Here is a 7,500-nt window from a genome sequence, read left to right as displayed (position 1 = left end):
TCTCATCAGTAGATAAGCCATCTTTACCTGGATATATCTCAGATAAAAACAGCTCGCTAATTGAAAGGGCCATGACCCCAAAACAGAGACTTAAAAATAAATTAACTGAATTTATGAGGTGTTGTTATTAAGTTAGACATGGGCAAGGTATATTTTTGGTCGAAAACATTTATCTAATTATATATATATATATATATATATATGAATATAATTTAGATCAAAAGCTGTTACATATATATATATATATATATAAGTCAGTAAATAGTGGGGTTACACATACATGCATATATATATATACACGGATACATACATATGTGTATAAACAGTGAGATAGATAGGCAGACATATATATATATATATATATATATATATATATATATATATATATATATATAGAGAGAGAGAGAGAGAGAGAGAGAGAGAGATAGATAGATAGATAGATAGATAGATAGATAGATAGATAGATAGATAGATAGATAGATAGATAGATACCATGTTTTCAGTAAAGGTCTATCAATACATGCGCGCGCGCAAACACACGCATAGGTGAGACCGCGTGCATTTACATACATTTAGAGCGCAGCAGGTGAGAAAATGAGAGTGTAACGGAGAGGCGACTGGAGGCTGAAGCAAACGTAAACTGGTTACTGTATTACAAAATATTGTAGCAACGTAATAATTGATGAGTTGCATATATATGTAATGTGTAATGGAAGACAGCATTGAAGATTCTCTATGAGCTTTAGCATTTACGGAACACTTTGAATAATGCTGTAACTGACATGCATAAGGGTTAACCATGCTGAAAATGTGATTGATTACAGTTTTGCTCAATTTAGCATCAGAATGTCACTCATGAAAAGTAAATAGTGTAAAATGTGTCACTTTCTGATTATGTAATGCACACGTCCTCTGTTCATTTGTTGGTATTTTATTCAACCATTGATCAATCGTGAGTTGGACTTGGTTTACAATTCCTACAGACAAGTGCCGAAATGTATGACTCGACGGAATATGGAAGACACAAAATGGAGAATTCGTAGTAAAGTTGACCATTGATTTTTTGCAAGATTGTGGGACGGTATAGGTTGAAGTTAAAGGCACAGGTGATCTGTTGCTGGGTGAAGTCTATGGACATGGAGTTTCTGTTGATCGTAAAGAGCCCCAGTGCTATTTTGGACATGTAGCTCTTGGCGGATGCACAAAAAAATGCAAGTATATAAGCGGGGGCAGTAGAGAAAAAAACTCGTCGTACGTGTGATATCGGGTATTTGAAACTTTTCTGTGCACAAGAGCTGAAAAGTAGAAGAAACAATCAGAGAAACTGTTGTTCCAGGGTACAACGTGTTGTAACATCAATTAAAGGCAAGAAAACAGTCATTTGCATCTCAGTGACCGGAGCTGACCACAACAAATTCAAAATACTGCGGTTTATAGTACTAACCACATATTTTCCCGAGGATGAGTTTGAAAAATAATAGTACAATGTCGGGCACAGCTAAATCTTAGAAAAAATGTTTTCTCTAATACCACAGGAGTACGCTTCATCGTTGATCTCAGATTTTACTGCATAAATAAGTGAACAATTCTGTTAATGCGGCAACATCTAGTGCAAAACCATTTAGAAAATAATCGATTACATATTTGTTAGGGTATGCATTCCGATTATATGGCACGTGCATAAGACAGGTAGGCTACACATGAAAATCACTTCGCTGCGTTGTGAAAACCTCTAACTTAATTATTTGTTGGTTGTGTACTCTTTCTCGTTTACTCTGACAAACAGTATTTATGTTTTCAAGCCTGTGGCTTAGTCTATTGGTCTCGTTTGCTGAACCGGTAAGTTACAGAGGCGTAAACAAACCAACACTGACGGTGGCGGGGAGACAAACACAGATGCAGACACAAACACATGGGCATATAGATATATATACACACACAGACATATATAAAAATATATATACACACACATATGTATATATATATATATATTGTTGAAGTTTATAGAAAAAAAGACGAAGACAGCTGTATGAACAACAAGCAAGTGTAGTAATTTGACGCTCGGGAAAAATGAAAAAGTCAATTATGTTTCGAGTCTATGCTCTTCAACAGGGCATAGGCGGAGAGAGAATGAAAAATATATGGAGCGTTCAGTGGTCCATATATATATATATATATATATATATGCGACAGTCGTCCGCGCACTTTCCGTTTACAAAATGCACTAACAAGGATTCTATCGACCTGAGGCTATAGTACAAGACACTTACCCAAGATGTCATGCAGAGGGACTGAACCATGAGTCATGCGCTGGGGAGGAAAGCTTCTTACAACACAGCCACACCGGCACCTTGGTTACCATTTTGTCTCTTTTCGTAAAATTGTACTCCTCTAATGGTATTGCATGGCTTTGCCTGTAATTATTGTTTTTATTATTTTGTTTAATAAATGTACAAGCTTCGGCAGTACATATTCTAAATTTGGAACGAGGCAGAAAATATTATTTCGTGGAATAAATTTAAATAAAATATTTTTCGAAACATATGTAGTGAGCTTTCCCTCTCCTCACATTCTTATATAACTTTATCTATTCACATATTTTTGTCACAAATTTGTAACGTTTTTCTTTTTGTGTTTGGATGAATGAGCCCAGTTGCAGGAAAAAAATATTACAATTATTATTATTGTTGTTGTTGTTGTTGTTGTTGTTATTATTATTATTATTATTATTATTATTATTATTATTATTATTTTATTATTATTATTATTATATTATTATTATTATTATTATTATTATCCTCATCATTATTATTATTATCCTCATCATTATTATTATTATTATTATTATTATTATTATTATCATCATCATCCTCATCATCCTAATTCATCTTCAATATTATTACTATTATTATTGTGGTGTTGTTGTTGTTACTACTACTAATACTACAACTACTACTAATAATAATAATAATAATACTTATAATAATAATAATACAATCTTGTTATCAACCTTATCATCATCGTCATATTCCTTATATCATTATAGTAGTAGTAGTAGTAGTAGTAGTAGTAGTAGTAGTAGTAGTAGTAGTAGTAGTATAGTAGTAGTAGTAGTAGTAGTAGTAGTAGTAGTAGTGCCACAGTTATTGTTTTGCTGTTACTAAAGTTGTTACTAAAGCTGTATTTTCTACTTCACTTTCTGATATGTTTTATCTATTTCTTTTTCTTTTTTTTTTGGAACTTTTTTATTTCATTTTATTTTTCACTATCTTCTATAGCTGGATATTACCTGCCTGTGCATAGCAATGAGAAGCAGACATTCTGTGTAATAAATTATTTATGGTCAATAGAGTCTTTCTGGTGATTTATTTCACACCATTCTTCTTCGTTGTTACAGTAGTGTAAAGATATATGCCGCTGTTCACATAAAGTCTCTCCTGAATACAAAAAGTAAATAAAGAAAATGCACAACTTTCATTTGTAACATACGGCTCCTGTTCTATATGTCCATACACTTGGCTGAATGCATGTGCGCGTAAATACATACAAACATACATATATATATATTTATGTATATATATAATATATATATATATATATATATATATATATATATATATATATATATATATATATATATATATATATATATATATATATATTTATGTATATATATATATATTTATGTATATATATATAGATATATATATATATTATATATATATATATATATATATGAAATATACATATATATACATATATATATATATATATATATATATACACTTTCATATAGAGATATGTATATATACATATATATGTGTGTGTGAGCGAATATATATATGTATACACATACATCCATACCTATACATATATAGACATATATACATATATATATATATATATTTATATTTATATTTATATATGTGTATGTATGTATGTATGTTTGTATAAGACTATGTATACTATGTGTGTATTTATGTATGTTTGTGAATGTATATTTTCATATGCATGTGTTAGTGTGCGTGAGTTTATACGAGAATATATGATTAATGGTGAGTGTTGCTGTAACTATAAATATAAATGCATATGGGCGTGTATATATCGACATGCATGATAAAACTCCATTCGACTGTAAATCCACCGAACCGCCCATTATCATAAAAATACTATAATATACAGAAATATTCTGAAATATCGAACGCCAGTTCACTATAAGCATAGAAGGTAATATTTTTTTTTGTTTGTTTTAGTAGGGGTTTTCTATATTTTTATTTAAAAATAGTTTATGCATAACGTTCTGTATTCGTTTCATAAAACTATGACAACCAAGTGTGATATTAATTAAGAATGTATTCCTTCACCACCTGTAAACAATGTCAAATGATCGCTTGTAAATTTAAAGCGCCATTCTGTTTAACAGTCCTTCCTGCTACCCGGTCAAATTTAGAAGCGGAGTTCGAAATCGTCTAAGTTTTCGGGGAACAGTAATCCGGTTTGATGGTAACTTCTTTCTCTTTAGTATCAGATATACTAAACTGTATCGTCCATGCTACATGTCCCTGTCTAACGGTGAGATCAGAAAGAAAAAAACATTGCAAATTACCCGAGAAGTTTAGTTTTAATTTTTAAGTGGTTTTTCATATAAAATACGGACAGGTAAATGCGTATATGTTTTGGTTTTATAGTAAAATAACATTCACAATAGTATTGATTTTAGATTCTGTTGTATATAACTATTACTTCACACACATATGATTTATGATATGTAATATGTACGTCTTACTTTGATACTTTGATAGATTTCGGCCACTAGTCATTCAAATCGGGAATCGGACAACATGGCCCACTCTAGTAGAAAGTTACTGCTTGCGGGAACATATCCGGGTGTAAGAGGTTTATCCGGGATTTCTTGAAGGAATTTGTCCAAAGTCTTCTTGAACCTTATGGAGTGGCACTCCGTTGGTTCCGACGACGACGAGGGTTCCTGCTGATCCGATCAACGGAACAGCATTCTCATGAAATTAATGTGCAAGTGGCTGAGCTCTCCACAGACACGTGTGCCCTTGACATAGTTCTTGGGGAGATTCAGTGTGACAAGGCTCGCCCTTTGAAATACAGGTTCAACAGAAACAGGAAGAAACTGTGAGAGAAAGTTGGGGTGAAAGAGTACTGCGGGCTTCGCCACAACTCTCTGCCGGAGCCTCGTGGACCTTCTGGCGTTTTTGCTCAATAAACACTCACAACGCCCGGCATGGTAATCGAAACTGTGATCTCACAACCCCAAAGCCGCACTCTAACCACTGGGCCATTGCGCCTCCACTCTATCTTATGTACTATCCATACTGATTCCCATCCTACAGTAAAACCACTTCTTACATATGACTTTAGAATAAATGATCGAGGGCGAATTGAGCTTTTCTATGGTCTTTATAACGCTATAAATTTAACAAGACGTAGGGGTTGTAGCTCTACTTGTTAAGAACAAAATCAAATATTTTCAACCAGATTGTGACCAAGCTCCACTTAAGCCACTGCATCACTGGCATCACAGTGTGAGATTGTTGGTGGGTGTAACCATTGGTATGTATATTACATACATTAGGAGAAAACGGCAGAGATATTTGTGTTTCTAGTAGAATATATATGTGAGTACATGAGCGTGTATATTGTGCGTATGTCTGTGTTTGTATGCGTACTCAGTTAGAAATATACATATTCACAGAAGCAAATATATGTATGTATATATATATATATATATATATATATTTGAGTAATTGAATGAATTATCTTATTAAGGATAATTCGAAAGATAACCGATACCTGGGTAGCAAACTCACATCAGAAAGAACACGATTGAAGCTACATCCCTAGGGCATAGACTACATGTCTTCGTGCGGAAATTTGATTATTATCGCCATGGGCTCCTTGAGAGCGGTCAGCTAAAAGTTTTTTGTGCATTTTGATGTCGACATAAGTTCCTTGATTTTCCTGATGAGAAATCTGCATAATGTACTCCTTAGGAATATGCAGCCTTCGAAACATATGCAGCCTTCGAAACATATGTCGAGAATAAAGGATATTTGTTAACTAGTGGTTCAACTCCATTCTTTCATATACTTATTATATATATATATATATATATATATATATATATATATTATATATATATATATATATATATATATATATATATATATATATATATATATATATAATATATATATATATATATATATACATACATACATACATGAACACATATATATGCGAAGACGCGTGTCTTAGTGGTTAGGGCAATTAGCTCGTGATCGTAAAGTGGTGCGTTCAATTCCCGGCGACACGTTGTGTCCTTGAGCAAGACACTTTGTTTCACGTTGCTCTAGTCCACTCAGCTGGCAAAAATGAGTGGTACTTGTATTTCAAAAGGGCCAGCCTTGTCACAATCTGTGTCACGCTGGATCTTCTTGAAAACTATTCCACGTGTCTGTGGAGTGCTCAGCCACTTGCATGTTAGATTCCGTTGATCGTATCAGCTGGTACCTTCGTCGTCGTAACCGACGGAGTGCTCTATTAATATACATATATAATCATATATATATATATATATCTATATATATAAAACTCTAGTTGTGTGAGTGTCTGTCCCCTTCGATTTAGATTCCTAACTCCTCTCACATTTTGCGGTGCAGTTTAACCAAATTCGGGTATCTTATAGTCGTGATTCATATCGAGCCCGTCTGACTATTAGCGCGCGTCAACGATTTTTAAAATAATTTAACATCATTTTTTATTCCATTTTAATGCATAAAATGCATCGTGTGTCGATGGCGGCGGAGTTGGCGTCCACGCTCACAGCTGCACCTGTTTGCTTCTCCCCCTTCCCTCCCTCGTGAAGCTGTGGGGAAGGGAGTGTAAAGAAATCAACGTCGTAAAGCGTTGTGAAGGAGACCAGCGTTCTTTTAGAACAACGACTTCATGGCTTGAAGACACCAAAACAAAAATGGCTAAGAAAGCCCGAATTGGCATCTAAAGATGCTTATATAGTTATTTCCCTTACAAACCCGAGCAACGCCGGGCGATACTGCTAGTATATATATAAAACTGTAGTTGTGTGAGTGTCTGTCCCCTTCGATTTAGATTCCTAACTAGTCCCACATTTTGCGGTGCAGTTTAACCAAATTCGGGTATCTTATAGTCGTGATTCATATCGAGCTCGTCTGAGTATTAGCGCGCGTCTACGATGAGTCTACGATTTTAAAAATAATTTAACATCATTTTTTATTCCATTTTAATGCATAATTTTTCGTGTGTCGATGGCGGCGGAGTTGGCGTCCATGGTCACACCTGCACCTGTTTGCTTCTCCCCCTTCTTCCCTCCCTCGTGAAGCTGTGGGGAAGGGAGTGTAAGGAAATCAACGTCGTAAAGCGTTGTGAAGGAGACCAGCGTTCTTTTAGAACATCGACTTCATGGCTGCAAGACACCAAAACAGAAATGGC

The 7,500-nt window shown here is 34.1% G+C and overlaps 1 long non-coding RNA gene across 1 annotated transcript in view; it reads left to right on the top strand.

Moving 5' to 3' along the window:
- Window positions 1-4,952: 4,952 nt before the first annotated feature.
- The window catches only part of LOC118764099, a 24,182-nt gene continuing 21,634 nt past the window's right edge, over window positions 4,953-7,500 (top strand). Inside the window, exon 1 of the long non-coding RNA XR_004999890.1 lies at window positions 4,953-5,074. This is a non-coding gene — a long non-coding RNA (uncharacterized LOC118764099). The remainder of the gene's footprint in view (window positions 5,075-7,500) is intronic.

Source organism: Octopus sinensis, linkage group LG7 (genome assembly GCF_006345805.1).
Source record: "Octopus sinensis linkage group LG7, ASM634580v1, whole genome shotgun sequence".
Lineage (NCBI taxonomy): Eukaryota > Metazoa > Mollusca > Cephalopoda > Octopoda > Octopodidae > Octopus > Octopus sinensis.
The sequence above is the reverse complement of the archived record's forward strand: the minus strand, read 5'-3'. Positions and strand labels throughout refer to the sequence as shown.